Source organism: Artibeus jamaicensis, unplaced genomic scaffold (assembly GCF_021234435.1).
Source record: "Artibeus jamaicensis isolate MK-2021 breed Jamaican fruit bat unplaced genomic scaffold, CSHL_Jam_final contig_685, whole genome shotgun sequence".
NCBI classification, from domain to species: Eukaryota; Metazoa; Chordata; class Mammalia; order Chiroptera; family Phyllostomidae; genus Artibeus; species Artibeus jamaicensis.
The window spans coordinates 20,517,072-20,538,227 of NW_026521924.1; the positions used below are offsets into that span (position 1 = coordinate 20,517,072).

Consider the following 21,156-nt stretch of genomic DNA (forward strand, 5'->3'; position numbering starts at 1 on the left):
TTCCCTTGGGGAAATGGAACAGCTGGCTGGGCAGATTGTTCCGTGGAGGTGATGCCCAGGGTCTAGGCCCAGGGCCTCAACTGGCCCTGTGAGGCTTGCAGGAGCTCCAGGCCCCATTCCCACGCTCAGAATGATCAGCATGCTGGACACCTTGCTCTACCTGTCCATCCTCCTCCTTGTCTTCTTACTGCTCCTCTGTTACTGCATCTACCGGAAGCAATAGGCTCGGGCTCCTGCAGGTTGGAACTGAGGCCTGACAGAAGCCTTGACCAGCCCAGATCCTCAGGGTTTGGACTGGTTCTTCCTGGGCTGCCTCACAGCCTGGATCTTGGTCTGTTTTGGAGTCTCCAGCAGCCCCAACCCCTCTCTGGATACTCTGACAGACCGGGATGAGACAGAGGGTCTCTCCACCAGGGTCAGCTTCCACCTAGGCCTCAGCACCTCCTTCTCCCTGAGTCCCCTAGCAGGGTCTTGACCCCCTCAGCCTCTCTTGTTTTGCTTCACGTTCATTTTTGTCCTGGGCTAAAGACCCCTGGTTTTGGAGAAGGGATCAGTGTGGGCTCAGTAATGAATAGTATAAATGACCCAGGCCTCTGCCATGGGAACAAGCATGAGAGGTGGTATCCCTCTCCCTTCAAAAACTGGCAGAACTGGGCCCCGGGAAATGGAGTCCTGGATAAAGACTGATAACCTCAACAGTGAGATTGAACTTTCCTTCTGTCCATGGTAGACGACCCTTGAAAACAACCTTCTTGACTAATGAAAATAGATGGTTAATTAATTGGGCTTCCCTGAACAACTTAGGACCTTCTTTGCTGACTAGATTACTGAGATATTTGTAGCTAATCACTTAAACTTTCTTGGTTTGAGGATTGTTAAGTTTCTTGCCTGAATATTTGGACAATGATATGTGACTTTGGCCCATTATCTTTCACCCCACCAGATGAGCACATCTTAAAACCTTGGGTTTTCCTAGCGGAGGCTATCAGACATCCCTGGCTATTTTGGGAGGACTCCCAAAAATAGAAGACTGCTTCTATAATTTTACCATTATGTGTGACGTTAGCTGATGGTTTGTGATTATATTCTATTTCTAGAATTCTAAGACTTTTTAAAAGTTATGAATGGATATTAGTTTTTATAGAATGATTATAACTGTGACTGATTAAACTAGCTTACTATAAACAACTGTTTTAAAACGTATATGGTACTGCATTTCAATGTATTATTTTCAAACCTTGATAAAATACTCATAAAACTTATGTTGACCATTTTAAACCTTCAGGTCAGTACTGTCAGGTATATTCATACTGTTGTGCCACCATCACCACCATCCATCTCAGGAACGCTCTTCATCTTGCAAAACTGAACCCCTGTACCCATTAAACAGCTCCCCATTCCTCCCTTTCTGGATAAATGGAGGGAGGGAGGGATAGATTGGTGGACTGACGGGGAAGCTGGAGGGATCCTTGGATATCCTGAAAATCCGGGTCCGATTTTCAGCTCCGATCCACTAGGGGGCACTAAGAGACCACTTGTGTGGTTAGAACCACGAAACCCCGCTCGGGCGCAGCTGCATTTCCGCCCGAGCAGAGCTGCTGGAGCGCGCAGCCTTATCTTGCGTTTCCGCCGAAGTTGTGCTGAGTGGTCCCGCACCTTCTGGCACTGTCCCGTGTGAGCGCGCCGCCACCGTCCTGGTTTCCGAGTGAGTCACGGCCAGGCGAAGCTGCGCTGTGCTGCATTCAACCTGCTCTCGACAAGAGGAGAAACTGAGGCCCCGAGGGGCGTGGAGAGCCGACCGGAGGTCAGCTCGGAGCCCAGGCCTGGCACCCAGTTCAGTGCCCGCTTCCTCCGCCGGGTGTGGACCTCTCTGGGTTTGTGTCCGAGAGAAAGGGGTCTCGGGTGAGCCATCGGCCGGCGCTGCTTCAGAGCGAGCCGGTGCGGGTGTCCGACCCCGGTCCTTCCTCGCCCTGCAGGAAAATCTTGTCCTTGCTGGCGGCCAGAAATAGGTCCAGCGACGCGTCGGCCGGAGTCGTGCGGGGTCTCGTGTGACCCTGGGCTTGAGGGGCGCCGGAGCCCCCTGATTTTCACTGCCCCCCAACCTCCAACCCCGGCATGAATCCCCAAAGCCTCTCATCGGTTGCCTACGTAGAGTTCTTATGTCCGTGAACTCACTTTCCCTCAGTAACTTTTAAAGGAAAGTTTAATCTTCCATTTTACAGGCAGATTGGCTGAGCTTTAAATCTAAGGACACTCCCAGGGCCCCAGAGTCTAGATTCCTGTGTCCCTGCTCCACACTAAAGCCCTTTCCTCTTGCTTTTCCCTGCCAAGGTCTTGTGACTCTGTGGCTTTTGGAGACAGATGACAACTAACTCTTGAAGGGCCTTTGGGGCTCTGCACCAGCCAGCACCCCTTCCCTCCTCCGGTCCTCGGTCCTCGATCTCACTGCCTGATGGACCCACACTGCCTCTGTCCGGAGGGGGAGGCCGTCTCCTAGGTGAGTGCTGCAGCTCCTGAGCACCTTGAACTCAGGGCTAGGTGCTTTCCTGCACCCTGCCCCCGCAGAGGAGGTGGTACCAGAGTTCAGGTGGACCCCAAGAACTGTCTTGCCAAGACCTTGTGCAGAAGGAGGCCTGGTGTGGTATATAGGGCTGAATTTGGGGTCCAAAAGGCCAGAGTTCCGATAGGGAAACTGCAAGAGCTGGGGGGTGTTGGGAGTTATAGGCCTTGTCTGTGTTTTAGTTTGTTTTTGAACCCCCTTATGCTTAGCACATAGTAGGTACTCAGTACATATTTGTGGGGTGAATTCAGGCATTGGTACCAAAGGTCGGTCTTCCTGTGAACTCTCTTATGAGGGGAGATGCACTCCTTACATGAAGAAATGGTGGCGCTCAGCATCCTGGCCTTGTCTGGGCTGCTGTCCCCTGCCTGACCAGACAGCAGGCACTAACGTGGGCTGTTTTCTGCCCAGCTGAAGCCAGGGCTGGGTCTCAGGGAGCCATGTGCTGGTTGTGCAGCCACTAACTGGGCCACATCTCGCCCCGGCTTTCCCTCCAGGAAGCCGTCGCTGCCTCCTTTCTCTCCCCTGTCCAGGTCCTCAGGCACGTGGGGTTCCTGGTGTGATGTGGTCTGGGGACTGGCTTGATATGAGATGAGGGTGCTAATCACATTTTGTGGAAATCGTTGGTTTTCTTGTCCTTCGCTTCTCTCTACTCTGACCTTGAGGTCAATATCTTTTAAGAAACTTTTTTTTCTTTTATTGATTCCAGAGAGAGGGGAATAGAAGGAGAAAGAAAGGGAGAGAAAGGTCAGTGTGAGAGAGAAGCATCGATCTGTTGCCTCTTGCCCATGCCCCAACTCAGCATTAAACCCACAACCTAGGCCTGTCCCCTGCCCGGGAATAGAACGCACAACCTTTCAGTTTGCAGGATGTTGTCTGACTGAGCCACACAGGCCATGGTATGAGGGGTCAGTATCTTGAGTCTTGCCTCTTCTTAGCTTCAGTGCCTGACAGGTACCCAGTGTTCAGCAGCTGTGAAATAAAGGCACAACAGGAGCTGAGAGAAGGGGAGGCACATCCTTCTACAATGGTGTGGCTTGGGTGGAGGATCAGGGAAGCCAGCTGGGAGGAAGTGAGGGCGCTTCCTCTGTGCTCCTTCCTCTTGGAATTGTTAATCCGATTGTCTAGTAGGCCCTTGGCATGGGATGGAGCCCAGCCCAGCAAGAGAGGATTTTCTTCACGGCCTGCAGTTACGGTGGCAGGAACCAGAGCAGTAATGAAATCAGACGAGGCTGGTATAGATAGAAACCTGACCTTCCCTTCACTGGCAACCTGAGATGCTCCTGTCGCAACGCCTCCCGCATCCAGGCCAGGCATGCCTATCAGGTGCTGCACACTCCCAGACCTGTCCTGGATTCCAATCCTGTTCGAGATCCAGCTTCTGGAACCTCCGAGTATGCACGAAAGATGATTTGAAAAACCTCTCTGCCACATCTGTTTTCCCATGGGGAGTTGTAAACTTCTATTCAGTTCATGAGAAAGTGTTGTGCCTCTTGGGTTAGTGACAACAGCCATTCTGGTGAACCTGCCAGGTGCTGCGCCGGAAGCTCTGCATGTGCTTATCAGTACCTGTTGCAATCAGGTGACATCTAGGTTGCTCATCCATGGCTTCTCATTTATTGCAGAGGAGGCAGCCTGATGCAGAGGGGCCCTTGAGAGGTATCCCCATCCTGCAGGAAGCAGCTGGACCACGATGCTCCCAAGGTGAGGTCTGTCCTCTGGAGACCTGGGGCTTTGCATGCCACAAGGTGCAGGCAGGTGTCCTGGGTGTGGTGTGGGCGGGGAAGTAGATGGAGGAGAGATGTGGTGGCTTTGTCCTGGCCCCCAGTTTTTACCCTCTCCGGGACCTTTAAGAATGCACCCGGTTCCCCTTTATGTGCTTGGTTCTGAGAGCCCTTAGGGAACCCTTTATCAAATTTTATGTGGGCAGGAGAATGTCTCAATCAAAAGTAGGAAGGATTTTGAGATACCCGCCTGCGCCTGGGTCTCAGTCTCATTTCTGCCTCCTCCTAGATTTCTTATCACCATTTCATCCTCCAGAAGGTGGGAATATAGAAGCTGTTTTTCTCAGGCTCATATAGTCCCTGTCTTTTAGAGCCTAAGAACTGTGTCACTTCTCATTCAGAGGTGTCTCCCCTTTTGCCTCTCCTGCCTGGGAATCTTTGCAGTGTTAGAAGCATGTACGGGGTCCTTGTGCTCAACTGAGCCGACTGCTCCCAGCCTCTGCCTTTGGCCTCTTTTATCAGCAAGCCTTCTGTCCTTTTCCAGCCCCACATTCAGAAGGGATTGCGGACCGCCTGTGTCTCGCTCATTGGTAGTGCGGGTAGAGGAAACATGGATGGGTTGTCCCATGTTTGGGGGAGTCCACATCCTCGCCTCCCGGTTCTGGAGCTTTCCCACATTCATCCTCCATCTCAGCACACACCTCGGACCTCCAGGGCCTGGGGGACTGGCCCTGGGGGACTGTGTGAGGTGGTGTCATTGTTGGGGCTTTCACGTGTTCCTGCCCCTGCTGCCCCAGGCTACGTGTGTTGCTAAAGTTGCCTTCAGTGCCCAGCATGGTTGCTGCTAGTCAGCCATAAACCTGGCCTTGGCATTCTTTTAGCCTGTCACTGATTCACTGCACATTAATCAGCACTAGCTACCCAGCTGTGGGCCATCCGCTGTCTCTTTAGAGTTAACCACTTTCCTTTTTATGAAGAAATAGTATGTGTGTTCAGGAAATAATAAAAGCCCACATGTGTGGAATGCTTATTATCTGGCAGCTTTTGTGAGCAGGGACAAGTCAGGTGCTCATCTGTGGCTTCTTGCCTATTGCAGATAAGTCCACTGTGTGCAGAGGCCTCATGGGAATTGTCATGTCAGAAACATTCTGGACCCCAGTGTCCTCGAGGTAAGCTCTCTGGCCCATTGTCTGGAGTATTGGCTCCTCGCATCCAGTACAGTCATCAGTCAGGTGTGCGTTCCCAGGGCCTTTGAGTGAAGATGTAAGGGAGCAAGCAGAGAGGTGAGGGGAGCTCTCACCCCTCCATGAGTCCTTCAGTCCACTCACCACCCCATCCCCAGCCAGACTGGATCACATCTGGCGCTTCTCATGCCTTTGGCAGCTGCTGCAGGCTGCTGCCTCCACAGTCCTCTCCCAGGTATCTGCCCTCCCTCCCTGGAGCTGCAGCAGAAGCACGTAAGGGAGAAGGGGTGGGCATCAGAGACTCCTGTCCCTGGGATCGAATCCCCTTCTGCTTCTCTCTCAGTCAGTGACCTATTCAGACCCTTATTTTTTCCATTTGAAAACAAAGCTATGGTAGAGGTGACTTTTGTGGTACTTACGACCACATGATTCCCGTCATCTCCAAACCTAATATTTTCCCAGTGTTTTTGTCTGAAGTGACTTCTCTTTGATTCCCCTTGGCAAGGAGGTTCTAGGGACTTTCACGGTGAAGAATGGTCGCTCCTGTGGTCCTGTGCTTGGCGGGTCATTTTCTGAGACTCAGTCTGTTCCACAGGCCACTGACGCCTGCTTCTCTTCCTGCGTCTCTCTCTGCCCTGCACGTACCTGCATTCAAAAGCGACTGTGGGCTGTCTGTGCCCCGGTCGTTCACAACGCAGGGAGAGGAATTGTTGAAAGCAGTTTCCCGTGTTTGGAGGGTCCACACTGTCCCTTTCAAATGCTGACGCTTTCACACACTCCTGCTTCTGCAGCCAGTGCCTTCCACTCTCTGACATTGTGGGCCACCGTGAGAGTCAATGGCAGGAGACTTTTTAGCTTGGCCTTTCTCAGCGTGGCCTCCTGTGTCAGAGCCAGACTGCATCTGTGTCAAGGCTTACACACATGAGGATGAACTCTGCATGATGAACAAGTGCAGTACGGCGTTATACAGTGACTGCCATAAAGTCATCCAAGGGAAGCAGCTTTTTGGGGGTGGTGGACCTGGGGAGGCCCTCAAAAGGGAGAGGTAGAAGAGCAATAGAAAGGAGCTCAAGGAGAAGGGAGCAACACACAAGGGCAGTTTTGAGGCTGGAGCGAGCATAGGCACATGGGGAGACAGATGTGCAGGCAGGCGATGAGTGTGGAGGGACGGCCGAGGGGGTGGTGGCCTTCACTCCCAGCACCGTGCGGAGGGCCCGCAGCGGGAGAGTCCCTGAAAACAAGCTTTCCAGCCGTCTCTTTGCCAGTTACATCTGCTCCATTGCTCTGAAAGTCCTGTTTTTCTGACAGTGTTCATTTTGACTCTTCTCTGGGAGCATTAAGATTCCTTTTTGTATTGGGGTTGATGTGGAATAAACAACTGGCCACTCATTTGTGCTGAACCGGGGGCATTCTCACTGAAATCCAATTGAAGAAAATGAAATAACACTGGAGACCAAACACTTGTTGTGACCTCCTGCTCTGTGGCTTCCTCCTCACTCTAGGGGCGCTGCCTTGGACCTGGAGACTGTGGCAGGAAGCGCCAAGGGGGTGGAGGCATTGACCCTCAAGGTGGTGACCTGGGTGGCAGCTTCCCTGGAGGGGGGCCTCCCCATGGTGAGTTAAAGCCAGGGGGCTATGCAGGCCCGGGTTTCTGAGGTGGAACTTCCAAGCTGTTGGCCTCATTTGACTTTCTCTGTTAGATTAGTTTGGGGATTGATCACGGACATTGGAGTGAAGAGTGGCATTGCCACCTGATGCATTGCTGGACCTTCTCACCCCATCATCAAAGGGCTTGACATCAAAGGACTTTTTGCTCTGAGGGAGCGGGGCAGCAGGAGAGCCCGGACTCCAGGGACCCTGGGAGAGTGTTCAGCATCAGAGACCCTCCCAGGCTCCGCCCCTCTGCAGCAGGTGCTGGGAACATTCATGGTGGACCAGGATGGTGGCTTTCCTTCCGTCTGGGCCAGGCCACCCGTGTTCTGTGTCCCCCTGCCTACTGCTCATGTAACTTTTTAGAACCAAGAGTTCCTTTTGACGTTTTCTGTGCTGTGCATCATTGTCCTCTCACCTATCTCAATAAACCATGAAATGGCCCTGCCGCTTGTTTCTGCTGTTCTTTTTTTCTTATTTTAAATCAATAGCGCCATGTGGCAGCGAGGCTGGGTGTAGAGGAAGTGGGCCATAGAGGCAAGATTTTGCAGTTTCCAGTCTTTGAGGCTTCCCACTTGGCACATTCCTAAGGCTTGACCTTGGGGCTAGGAAATGGGATATGGAATTTGGGCTGAGTACTTCCGGGGGCTCAGGTGTAGGAGAGAGAACTGGTAGGGTTGTTGGCCCAGGAATGTTTAGGCCAGGGCTCTGGGAGAGAGGATGATGGTGGGGTGGACAAAGAGGCAGAGTCGGGCTGAGGAATGCAGCACCTTGAGCTCTGAGGGTGGAAGTACACTGGGTGGCCACAGGGGGCTGGCTTTGAGCAGGGGTGGGAGTTAAGTATAAGAAGAACAGCTGCTCTGGGCAGAACTGGGAATGCGGTAAGCAAAGGCCAGATGCTGAGTTACGGTGACTGTTACCACGAGGTAGATTTGGTAACAGTAATGGCAGACTTGTGCTAAGTGGCATGCGCTTCACCACCCTGTGGATGCTTGTTACTCTGTCCTCATTTTTCAGGTACGATCCACTCAGAGAACCTCTCCCAAAGGCCAGGGAGAAAAGGGAGGAGTTGGCTGTCCATTCCAACCATTGAAATTGAAATCAAAATCACCTAGACTGGGCTGAGGTGGAATCCAGGTGGTCAGGCCTGCCTTTGTGAATTTAGCACATTGAGGGCCTCTGTCAGCGGGTGGCGTTCTTGGAGGCTGGAGGGTCTACTCCTCCCACCAGCTCTGTGGAGGTGCTGACATCTGCCCTGCCCCTCTGCTTCCTGCCCAGAACATCTGCTCTGGAAGTTCCGCACCTGCTCCTCATCCTCTCTGCATCAGCGCCATCCAACCATGGCCCTGTCCTCTGGGGAAAAGGACCGCTTTCCCCCAACACGCCAGACTTCCTTTTCAGTGAAGTTCTAACTGTTGGTTGTTGCCAGGCATGTATAGACCGCTTTCTTCAACACTGACTGTGCCCACACATCGAAGCTGCTTCTGGTCAGCCTTCAGCAGCAGTGTCTGCGCCCCTCTCCCCTCTCCTTTATTCTGTGTGTTCTCTCAGGGTTTCCTTTACCCTCTGCCTCAGTCCTGGAGCTCTCCCCTGCCCTCTGCCACTCTTGCCCCACCACAGACCCCCCATTCTCCACGAAGGATGTGCAGGGCTCCCCAGCTGCCTGTGCTCTGCCCGTGCTCCCCCATCTCACACATGCCTCCCCACAAGCCCCGTGGGCCCAGCCTCTCTACTATTTCCAGTTCCTGGACAGGTTCTTTTCCTGGCCTGTTTGCCTACAATGCAACCTCCATTTCAGACGCTCTCCTGACGCAGCTTTTGTCCCTTCCTTCAGGAACCTCCTCTGGCTAAACCTCCACCCAGAGCGGATTCCCTGGCCCTCCTTCTACTCACACCAAGTCTCAATTACATGCAGGCACAATTCTAGGAACTGGTAAACAGAAAAATACAAAAGAACAAATTCCTGCCTTCGTGTTGCTTATATTTTCGAGGCAGAGACATCCCATGAAGTACTAAAACATGTAATATGCCAGAGAGAGTTAAGGGGAAAAAATAATGGAGCAGGGAAATGAGACAGGAAGTCTGGGGGCCAGCAGGAAGAGAACATTTTAAGCTTAATAGACATGGAAGTCCTCACCTGGGAGATGGGATCTGAGTGAAGTGAGAGACTCTGACCTCAGTGTGCATGGCAGCCTGTGCGGCCTTAATCACACCATGGACCTGGGAAGGTAGGAAGCTTTCCGCTGGGATACCAGGCCCAGGGAAGCGAGTGGTGGCGGTGAAGGGGGAACTCAAGAGGCCTCAGGCCACCACAGTGCTGCACCTGATTATGAACATCTGCCATGTGGTGAGGTTGGTAGCCTGGCAAGTTGGGATTTTGTAGTCAGACCAGGCTGTGCATGTCTTGAGGTCAGGTTCCATACCTGTCAGCTCTACTGACTCCTTCCTCTCTCCCCCTCCCCATCCACAGCTCCGCCCAGGTACCAAGGGCAGGCCTAACCCATCACATTGGTCTAGGGCAGGAGCAGTGATAACCGAGCCAGGCAGGTTTTCCTCCTGGGGCGTTCTGAGTATGTCAAGAGCCTGAGTAGGTTGCAGGAAGAGACAGAGAAACAGACAGGAATTGAGTCCCTTTCGCATCAGAGTGCAGAGCATTGAGCTCCTGTTGCAGGCGAGAGAACCATTCTAGAACTCTTAGAGGGGAGGATGGTATTCCAATTTCCAAACCACATGAGTGCTCTACGGGCCCTGGCTTTGAGCAGCACTCAGACTGCATTGCAACGAGGGCTTGGGCATCAGTTTGCCTTGAACTTTTTAAGATGTGACCACATGACAAAAATTCCTGTATTCCTTTGCTTCGAAGAGACCTTATATGCACCACTATTGTGCCATTGCTAGAGGGAGCTGAATGAGTCTCTGCTCACAACGGCCGAGGGCAGGGGGGTCAAACTCATTTTCACCAGGGGCACAGCCTCGTGGTTGCCTTCAAAGGGCTGAAATGATTTTAGGGCTGTATAATTGTAACTACTTCTTAACTGTTAAGGAGTTGAAATTGCATTTGGCCCTTTGAAGGCAACCGCAAGGCTGATATGGCCCCTGTTGAAAATGAGTTTGACACCCCTGGCCTGAAGGGTGTTTACCAACATAGTTACTTACATAAGCAAAAAACTCAAACGGCCTTTAAGGATGACGGATGAAGCCAGTGGTAGCCTTGACAGTGTGTACCAGGAATAGCTCACCAAGGCCTCTCTGTCCCCATGGCTGCATCTGCCATGTCACTGGGCTGCCTAACTGCCAGCGCTGGGAAACAGCCTAGTAAAATCGTAGAGCCTGTAGAATTGTGATGTTGTCCCTTAACTGTTATGGGGCTTGGAGCACGTTCTTTTGCCTCTTTGAACCCCAGTTTCTGGCTCTGCAATTTGACCATTAGAATAGCAGCTACCTGAAATAGCAAGGATTAAATAAAACTGCACATTACGCCTTGACTGGTCTGGCTCAGTGTGTTGGGCGTACAAACTGCAAACTGAAGGGTCTCTTGATTCCCCTTGGGGCACATGACTGGATTGTGGGGCAAGTCCCCAGTTGGGGGCGTGTGAGAGGCAACTGATCAATGTTTCTCCTCACATCAATGTTTTCCTCCCTCTCTTTTGCCCTTCCTTCTCCTCTCTCTAAAATATAAATACATAAACAAGTCTTTTTTTAAAAATGCATGTTAAATGCACAACATAGTACCTCCCTCACACTGAATATTCAATAAATGTCAGCTATTTTTATTTGATGAGCAAGTCCAGCTAGCTGATAGTCGAAATGAACAAATATAAAATGTCATTATGACAGACATCTGTTAACCTGACACCATGAATACTTTTTCTTCGCTAATTTGCAGACATCCCATTGGGGTGGTGTTAAGTATCACTGCCATTGATTGAACTTTTATTAAATGCCATGCGCTGTATATATAATTACTTCGCTTAATCTTCATTATAGCCTAGTGAGATAGATTTAATTACCCTCCATTTTATAAATGAGGAAACCAAGGCTCAGAGAAATGAAGGGACCTGTCTCACTTCTAATGAGTGGCTCAGCTGGTTTTCCATTTCCTGCTGTATGAGGCAGTGAGAAATATTGCAGGCTGGTTTCAGAAATAGCATGAGCCTACCAGACTGTCAGATGCTTGTTTGTACTAGAAAACTGGAAATTAGGATACTTTACTATTCCCTCCATCTGCTTCAAATGATTGCCTGCAATCCAGTCTTCCTAAAATATTCCCCATCCAAGTCAACAGTCTTGAGGATCGAACTTGTGAACCCGACATGTGCAGAGACAACAGGCCTGTTTGAGTGGACACTAAAATATCACGTATCCCTTCATTATTGTTGTGCCTAAAGCAGGAGTCATCCTAGGTCTTCTGAGCTTGAGGAATCCTTCATAGGGTTTTACTGAGGTGGCCCAAGAGCCAGGACTAGGACCACCAACTGGAAAATCAGTGCCTGGCACTAGAGGCCCTGGTGAAGCAGGTGGGAGTTACATAGCAGAATCAAGAGAAGAACAGAGAGCTGGAAGAATGGAAGTTCATCTGTCCATTCCAAAAGTGTTTGTTAGGCACTGTGCTGGCAAGTACGTAGAGTGTAAGTTTTATTAATTCACATCAGAGTTAGTTAGGAACAGCCTGCATGTGCTGGGCCTTGCTCTAAGCTAGGCATACAGCTCTGAACAAAGAGGAGAGGCCTCAGTCTAAGCAGCCCTGTGCCATAAAAACATAATGCAACCCACAAACAGTTTAAAATTTTCCTAGTAGCCCCATGAAAGAAGAAGCAGATGCATGTATTTTAGTAATATATTTAATCTGCTACAAGAGAATATTTGTCATTTCATCACTCATGTAGTCAATATAAAAATTTTTTAGTGAGGTATCTTACTCCCCCCCGCGCCCCAAATGAAGTCTCTGACATCTGGTGTACATTTTATACTTATAGCACATCTCAGTTTAGATTGTTTCAAATTCTCAGTGGCCAACATATGGCTGGTGGCTATCTTGCCAGATGTCAGAGATCTAAATGATGTCTGGCAAGTCAAAGGGTCATGGGTTTGATTCCCAGTCAGGGCACATGTCTGGGTTGTGAGTTTGGTCCCTGGCTGGGGCACCTACAAGAGACAACCAATCGATGTTTTGATGTTTCTTTCTTCCTCCCTCCCCCTCTCTCTAAAATCAATAAGCTTGAGTGAGGATAAAAAAAAAAGAATATGACAGGTGTGAGCTCAGGGGAGCTCAAGGGGACCACAGCAGGAAGAAGAGGACACCAGCCAAGGCAGTCCTAGTATGTGTAAGGCCTTGAACAAACATCGTTAGCATGGACCCTGTCTATATAAACAAGTTGCTTAAAGGCATGTTATAAAATTTATGAGCCCATTGGAGTACTGTGATTTATTGATGAAGACTTAGAATGATGGGTAGAGAAGAGGTACTGGGGACTTTATTTACTGTCATATCATTGCACATCAAGAATCTTGGTAGTACCCAGGCATCACCTCCTTCTGTTCAAGTCCAGAAACCATCTCTTCATTTTTTTAAATGATAAAATGTCCCGTTCTTATTTTATTTCATGTTTCCCACTCCAAAAATGTATGCTGTTTGGAACCCGTTAACAATGAATTAACATGGGTTTTCTTAACTCTGTAGTTCTCCAATTCACTTATTTAATGCTGGGTATATTATTACTCACGATGCTGCATCATCTATAGGTGGTAGGCCCTGTGTACTGGCTTCCAATGACTCAAAGATTTTTACTGTGCCTCACTGATGAGAACTATAAATATAAGTCTTACCTAGAGTATGCAGGGAAATGTGAACAATCATTTATTTTCTGGTCATGTTAAATTTACCACTTCGAATATGGTTTCATAAATGTAGACCAACACATCTTCCAATCATACTTGAACTCTTTTTAGGTCATACTCACTGCATTTCTAAAACAGGAGTGATTTCAACATTGGCCACCCTCCTACTTTCCACACTGCACCAGCACTGGGAAGCACAGGAAAGGGGTAGATGAATAATGAGAAAGAGTGGTCCTATAAACCCATGCCTTGTTCTCTATGGCTTAAGATGAATGAGAACACCATGTTATCACATTGATTGGAGATAAGAACATGGATGGGAAAAGGGCATTGGTGTTTCAGAGTAACATCTCAAAAGTCCTTGGAGAAGACAGGCATGGCCGCTCCTGCCAATGGGTATGAGGTGACCACCCTGGGGGCCAGCTGGGGGAGTAGAGAGTACACAGAATAGAGGGTGTCTGCTGCCCTCTCTCACATCACCCTAGCCAGAATGGCACTGTGCAGTTCAAGTCCAAGTGTCTGCAGTGAACTATTGGTAGCTCAGAATCTTAAACTTATCCTGGTTTCACTGTGAATGAGTGAATTACCTTCTATCCTCTAGTTTAGAAAGGCAAGAAATAAGTGGCTGGAATAGATACTCGGTGAGCGTCTTAAGATATTTGTGATATAGTGTTTAATCGAAATGCACTAGTTTGAGCCACAAAGTATTCTGGATACAGTCCTACTCCTGTCCTGGAACATACTTCTTGTTCTTCTTCCCTCCACAAGCTACTCTCCTATTGGTGGTGGTGTATGGTGCAAAGTCTTGAGAAAACACACTTCTCTTCTATCCTTTTTACCGGTTTCCTTGTCATTCCTTCTTTCTGGTGTCTTCTAATTGAAGGTAAGGAGGAGGAGTCAGTACCTTCTTTTTTCATCACTCCTCAACGCCCTGGTCCCTTCTTCCCCGAGTAGCAAAGATGGTCTCGAGGCCGGGCCCTCCTTCCTCTTGTCTCCTCTTCTCTCAGCCCTAGTTTCCTCTCTACTTGCAAATGCTTGCGCTGTACTTCTCTAATAGCATTCATCATTTTCTTCGTTGAAGCTGAAACCAGATTATTGAAAGTGGTACTGTTTACAAAATGTGTGCTGCATTGTTAGGTGCTCAAACCGGTTATCTCCTGCTATTATTATTACTATTAATAACGTCTTATCCCGTCTATCAGACTCAGCTCCTTGATGAGAGGCTCTGAATGCAATGTCTGTGATTCATCTTTGTAACCCGCACTAGTCGGGAACTGAATATTGCTCATAATTAATGCTATACTGGCGGGTAAAGGACAACATTTCAAAGAAAGAAGGCTGCAATGGGATGTGAAAAATTTCAGAACCTGGGTGGGAGCCAGAATCTTGCAGAGAAGACTCAAATTCCGTCCGCACCTAAAACTGGAAGAGTCCGGAATGAGTCATAGGGACGCAGGTGGAGCGCCAGCCAACCTGTATTGCGATGAAGTATGTGCATCCGTCATTTCACTCCTCCCGCTCGGCTGGATTCGGAAAGGGAGGAGGGAACGTACCCCGCGCTGCGATCTGGAATAGCTGCGCCAGCGCAGCTTCCGGCTCCAGGTCTCGGGAATTATTTGACGCCGCCGCGTCGGACTCGCGCAAGTCTCTTGATCCGTCGCGCAGCGCACGCGCAGTGGTACACTAGGCTCGGGGAGTTTTTTGACGCTGCTGCCCCTAGCAGTCGGAAGTTGACTGAGCGGAGCTCTGCCGGCCGGCCCCACCGGCCTTCGTCGTCCCCAGGCGCCCTCGGAGAGTCGCTGACCGGTGGACCGACCACCCGCCTGAGGACAGGAAGCTGGGGCTGAGAGTACGCCGGCCCTATGCCGCAGGTGGCGTGAGGCGGAAGGCCGAGTGCGGCCGGCGGAGGCGGCACCCGCCCCAGCAATGCGGGCCCCGCCCGTCGCCTCAGGTAACCGGGTGGCCCTCCCAGTCCTAGCCGGACCCTCCCCTCCCCTCCCCTCCGGGCGGTCCGTGGTCGGGCCGGGTCAGCCGAGCCTGCTTCTCGGCCCCGGGTGCTCCCAGAGCCTGGCCTTCGGAAGCACATCTCCGCATTTTTTTCTGGGGACTTATGGGGTCCCAGGAAACTTGACCCTGGAGTCGGCCGCATCTGACGGGTCTGTTCAAACCTGGTCTAGTCCTCGGGAGCTGCCCGGGCCTGGCGAAGCTCTCTCCCGGCACCCTGGGGGAGGGGGCGGGTCTGGAGCGGCGCCGGACAGCTCAGGAGAAGAATTTGGTGTAGGAGAAAGGTTGGCCGACTTGCTTCCTCCCTCTGGGGACGATGCTGCCAGTTGCACAGTGACACTCGGATGGGGAAGAGTTAATACCGAGAATCAACAGCGAACCCTTGTTAAGCGCTTACTGTATGCCAGGCATTGTGCCAGGCCATTACTTCCACTACATCCAACTTAACAACCTTGTAAGGTAGGATTATGATCCCCGTTCTACTGAGGAGGCAACTGAGGCCCTGAATGGTTAGGTGACTTACTTGCCCAAGGTCACTTGGCTGGTAATTTGAACCCAAGCTGTCCGACTCCAGATTCAAGTTTTTAAAATTAGGTCAGTATCTTTCTAACTTTGCAGCAGTTTAAAATCATCCTGGGGAAGCTTTTAAAGATTCCCGATGCCCGGGTAGCACACCCAGAGCAATGAAATCAGAATTTGGGGGCTGGTGGTGGTGAAGCCAGACCAGTATTTTTTTTTTTTTTAAGATTCCCATTTGATTTCAGTGGGCAGCAAAGTTTGAGAGCCTTTAGGTAATTCTGCATCTCAAAAGACGTTTTAATATTTCTCTCTTTAAGTGTGTAGGAGAATCATCTGGGAATTTGTTATAAAAATGTACTTCCACAGGCACAGAGAGTTCTTTTCATTGGGCCCACTGACTACTAACCACTCCTTGTTTAAACTCTGTTGGGGATGGGAAGTAACCGTCTGCAGGATTTCTAAGTGAGCTGGACCTTTTTGAGGCATAGACATGTGCAAAACTGTTGGTTGGAGTTTTCCTGAATCTACAGTAGTCATAGGTAAATGTCTTTAACGTCTAGGTCCTCTTTGCATATGCTATTCCTCTGCCAAGACTTTCCTCCACATTTTCTCCCTACCCCACCCAAATGCACACACATGTGCCCTCTCATACTCACGCACGTATCCTTTTCTTCCCGTGTCTGGCTGCCTAACGCCCAACATTCCCAACATTCAAGATGCCTCTCGGTCTGTGACCCCCAACACCTTGGATCTTACCCGTCCGCTCCTTAGTAATGGGATTTACCAGTTATTTTTCAGTGTTGTGTTTCTGTCTCTTCTACTAGATTATGAGCAGCCTGAACCATGTGTTCTCCATCTCTGTATTCCTCCCTGTGCTTTGACATACAGACTCACAAAGGTTTTACCGAATGGAATGTTTGAGTACCTTTGTGCCCTAGACTTCATGCTACAGATAAATTCTTCTCTATTTCCATTTTTGCAAAAGGTATGTGATAGTTCTTAAACTACAGAGTTTTGTTCTTTTTGCTTGGAAATACTCTACTTAGGGTCATTGATTTATCCATGTAGCAATTGAATAAACACATTGAATTCTTAACCACTGGCAGGGCACTGTGGGACTAACTCTGCAGTCAGCATTGGTTGATTTTTAATGTCTGCCTTTATCACAGTCAGATACAATCAGTTCTTTAGTGGAAATCTTTTTGTTACTCTTAGGCTTTGCATATATCCCCATCTCATTGTCCAAAATAGTGTTTAGTTGTCATCCATTAAATATTACTGCCTTGTTGGTTCTTGGTAACTACCCGTAGACAGAATTATAATTGGGAGTAGTTCATTCTCTTTACCGGGAGAGATGACATAAGAAGTACTTAATGAAGACTAAAACCTTGATGTCGGAGAAATTGAGAAACTTAGAATATCTTTAGTGCATAATGGATTAAGTGCTATTGCCCAACATATTTATAACTTTTAAATGAAGGCAGGGCAGTAATTCAGATTGTATTTGTTCTTGGCTGGTCTTAAAACTATGTAAGGCTTATAAAAGTGAGTATGTGTATGAAGGTCATTATGAAATGGTTGTTAGACAGTAACGGTATGTTTTTTAAAAGATTTTATTTATTCATTTGGGAGAGAGGGAGAAAGAGAGAGAAACATCAATGTGCAGTTGACTCTCATACACCCCTTGTTGGGGACCAGGCCTATAACCCAGGCATGTGCCCTTATTGATAATTGAGCCGGCAACCCTTTGTGATTCACAGGCCAGCACTCAATCCACTGAGCCACACCAGCCAAGGCAATAAAGATATTTTTATAGCAGTTAAATATGGTGAAGTATGTGGCAAAATAAGAAAATACACATTTCAAATAATGATATTCTTTGCAGCATAAAGATTGCATAGAAAGATTTCTTGGTTCACTTTTGTACTTTCTCTCAATTTTTAGGCCAGGGCTAATGTAGAAACTCATGGGACAATTCATGTTAAATTCAGACTCAAGAAACCTGCCCTTGTTTCTCTGATCAGATATGGACAGTATCCAGCTCTGGTCTAAGCACATGGAAGAAACTTAATCTTTAAGCCTGAGGTTTAGGTCTTAGTTGATCTTCAAAGTAAAGGTGAAAATTCCACATGCTCAGTTAAAGACTGAAGAGACTCTAATCCTAATAGCCTGAAACCTAGAAATGGATTCTGTTCAATTTGAGATTCCTATTAGTGTTAGCAGATGTGTTCCCTGGCATTTGTAAAAATCTTCGGATAGAATACATGATTTTCTTTGGAGCAAGATGATTAAAGTTACAGAATTAAGGTATGTGGAGTTTAATTCTAAGTTTTTATAGGTGAGGAAAGTAGGTGATTTGCCCAAGACTTTTCATGGTTGGCTTCTAGCACATCTAGGACTAGAAAGCAGGCCACCTTTTCTGGATGTAGTATTTCCTTCCACACCCATTCCTCCCATGCGAGAGGATGTCTTTGTTGTTGTTTTGTGTGTGTGCAGGGGATCGAGGAAGTGTGCCCAGTAGTTGGTTATGTTTGAGATGTTCAGTTAGAAGTAAAGTGAGTGCTTGATGTGTGCCACATGTACTTTGCTGTATAAAGTCAGATACCAAGGCACGGAAGACACAGCTTCTGTCCTCAAGGAGTCTGTAGGCAAAGTTGTAATCAAAGTTGAAGTATAGTATCTGCCAGCTGTCAAATAGAACTTTCCTCAGTGACAGACTATTCTATATTCGTGCTGTCCAGCATGGTAGCTTCTAGTCACATGTGACTGTTGAGTGCTGGAAATGTGACTAGTGTAATAAAGGAACTGAATTTCTAATTTAATTTACATTAGTTAAATTATTTAATTTAAGTAGTTAAATGCAGATATGGCCATTGTATTGGTCAGAGCAGGTCTGAAGCATAAAAGATGAGAAGTATGTTAGTGTTGTTGTAGGGAAGTCAGGGTGGTTCATATTTTTTGGGGATAGACTAGCAAAAACAACCTGTTTGTACAATAATAGGAGGAATGTAGACAGAACCTGTCTTTCTTGTAATTCAAGTGCTTGATAGGTTCCATAACAGTTAAAATCTAGTATATAGGTGAATACATTCCTAGTTAGCCAAACTGGATTGATAGTGCCTTTAAGGTCAATAGGACTACAACAGAAATATGAACTATGATCCTTTTCCCTTTATTTGTCGTAGTTATATGGATGACCTTGAGTGTATTTGTGTGCCTTAAAATCCAGCAAGGTTCATTTATTTACTCAGTGTTTTGGCTCTCTGTGTGCTGTTTTCCTAAGAGAAATGAGGCATGCCTGATACCATGTGCCTTGTATTTTTACATCTCAAAGTATGTTGACTTACATTGTTTTATCTGATCCTTTTCCCAAATCACGTTAGCTAGCTAGGTACTGCAGGTATTCTCCCTGTTTTACAGGTGAGAAAACTATGACAAAGAAATAGCAAGTGACTTGTCCAGGGTCATATGGTGAAGTAAGGAGTCAGAAAAAAGAAAAGAGAATTGAACTTTGAGGCAAGTTTCTTGTTACAGTTCTACTGTTGTTTGATGTGACCTGAGCAGGCCATAACTTTCCTTTGTTTCCTCACCTAGGACTAGCTGTATTACTTAGCTTTGTAGGCCTGTTACTGGAATAAAATGAAGCAATGTGTGAAAACTCTTTAAAAATGATCAATTATATGAAGCTATATTGTTATTAAGCAAGATCTTCAGTAGTTTTTCTGTTGTATGTTGTTGCCTTGGTATCTCATCACGTCAGTTATCGTGTTGAATGCTGTACTGTGGTGTCATCATGAATTTCACTTGTCGTCCTCACTCTGAAACCTTTTTTTGGACAGCCATTACATCCTGTTTATATTTATAGGACACAGTGGTACCTGCATCCTAGGACAATACTTGGCATGTAGCAGATGTTTCATAAATGTTTGTGTACTGAGATCATTGATGTCTAGATTTGCTTTACACAGTTTTTTTTAAAAATTGTTCTCTGTAATTAGACTTGAGGCTTTTTGGGAACAGGGATATTTAGTCATTGTTTTATTCTCTGTGCTTGGTATATAGAAGGCATGTAGTAAATATTGGTGAGTCAGTTGGTGTAATTAATGTCAACCTGTGGTCTTAGTGTATCTGCCACTGTATTCATCATTTTGGTAATTTATCAGTTAGGCCAAACTTTCATGTTACTCTGTGGCAGTCCCGACAAGTTGTAAGCTGTTAACCCAGCACACATCAACTGAAATAGACACCTCCAGAGAGAGTACTAGAAAGTGGGTGCATTTAGAGTTGGGAAGGAAGTAAGTGATCTGCAAGGGAACACTGTCATCTCCCCCTTGCTCCTATCACATTAACTTCTGGAGCACTGACGGTAGAGACTTCTCTGCTAGCAGCTCATGTTAGATGACAGCCTGTCTGGGGAGGAGACACAGGATCCTTAACACAGCAGTCAGAGCCCTTAATCATCTGATGGCAGTCATGCCTTCATTCTCACTGCAGTGTCCAACCCTCCTCATCCTTGTCCCCATCCTTCCTGCCCTCCCCCTCCTCAGTATATTAGCCACGCTGGAGTTTGTTTTTGTGCATGTCCGTCAGCCTGTCTTGGATACTTACATGAAGTTTCTTTGACAGGATTTCCGTTCCTGTTGTATCATTTCCACAATAAAGTTAAACATTCTCTGCTCTTAGTTTTTACTAAATTAGTTACCAGTCTATGATCCATAGTCTTTCAAAATTGGTCACTGCTTAACTTTGAAATCTTAGCACCTTCTACATAAAGCTTTCTTTTTTGCCACTCTGGCTTTTAGTTTCTGGTGCTGTTTTTTGCTACTTGAACCAGCAATCCTTCCTTTTTACATAGTTTTCTTTTTTCTTCTACCTGTCTCTTACTCTCTTTGTAAAATGCTTTATTTATTTATTTTTTGAGGAGGGAAAGAGGGAGAAAAACATTGATGTGTGAGAGAAACATCAATTGGTTGCCTCTTGCACACCCCCAGCTGGAGACCTGGAGCACAATCAAAGCATGTGCTCTGACTGGGAATCGAACCAGCAACCTTTTGGTTTATAGGCTGATGCTCAGTCAGTCCATTGAGCCACACCAGCCAGGGCTTACTCTCGTTCTTATCCACTAAGTTTTATTATCTTATTAAAATTGTATTCTTTCAGTACCCAGTTCATATGCCCCATAAGCTGTAGTCTTCCCTGATCTTATCTTGTTTTCCACCAGCCCTTCTGTCAGCCAAAAGTAATCTTTTGTCCTCTGAATTTCCATAATATCTTCCCTAAAACTTTTTTTAAAATGGCACTTAGTACTTCAACTTTCTAACTTATATTACAGTTATTTATGTGTGTCTTACCTCATCTATTAAACTGTAAACTCATTTGAAACAGGAACCAAGTCCTATTAATCTGTCTTCTTCTTGTTTTTAACAACTGCATTGTATATAGTAGATGGTTAGTAACTATTTATTGAATTAACTTAGTGGTTACTGCCAGTGTCTGGGTGTTTATACATGTAGTCAGGATGCTGATATGTGTACTCATCAATTCCATGGCATGATGATCTATAAATAAAAACTTACTACATCAAACAGTACAAGTTCTGCCACTCAGAACTACTTGCATTTCTCTGTGATCCTTCTAATTGTTAGTCGTGTGTATAGTTTTAATTATGCTACATATT

The 21,156-nt window shown here is 47.4% G+C and overlaps 1 protein-coding gene, 1 long non-coding RNA gene and 2 other non-coding genes across 11 annotated transcripts in view; all 4 read left to right on the forward strand.

Annotated features, from left to right (window-relative positions):
- Positions 1-1,591: 1,591 nt before the first annotated feature.
- LOC119063359 (uncharacterized) lies at positions 1,592-7,561 on the forward strand. Of its 5 annotated transcripts, none has more exons than XR_008392603.1 (6): positions 1,592-1,804; positions 2,332-2,497; positions 4,186-4,308; positions 5,381-5,453; positions 6,971-7,082; positions 7,169-7,561. It is a non-coding gene; the product is annotated as an uncharacterized LOC119063359 (long non-coding RNA). The 5 variants fall into 5 exon arrangements; XR_008392602.1 differs by having other exon boundaries at positions 4,186-4,269; XR_005085146.2 differs by having other exon boundaries at positions 4,186-4,264.
- On the forward strand, positions 4,829-4,961 carry LOC119063391 (small nucleolar RNA SNORA71). Its single transcript, XR_005085163.2, has one exon. It is a non-coding gene; the product is annotated as a small nucleolar RNA SNORA71 (small nucleolar RNA).
- LOC119063389 (small nucleolar RNA SNORA71) lies at positions 6,112-6,244 on the forward strand. The gene has a single exon (XR_005085161.1). It is a non-coding gene; the product is annotated as a small nucleolar RNA SNORA71 (small nucleolar RNA).
- Positions 7,562-14,662: 7,101 nt separating the features above from the next.
- RALGAPB (Ral GTPase activating protein non-catalytic subunit beta) overlaps positions 14,663-21,156 on the forward strand; it is an 84,989-nt gene continuing 78,495 nt past the window's right edge. For 2 of the 4 annotated variants that reach the window (XM_037164719.2, XM_037164723.2), the window contains exon 1: positions 14,663-14,907. The gene's annotated coding sequence lies outside the window, so the exon portion shown is untranslated. Of the gene's footprint in view, positions 14,908-15,129; positions 15,420-16,303; positions 16,465-21,156 lie in introns of those variants that run through there. The other 2 variants (XM_037164720.2, XM_037164721.2) reach the window with 2 other exon arrangements.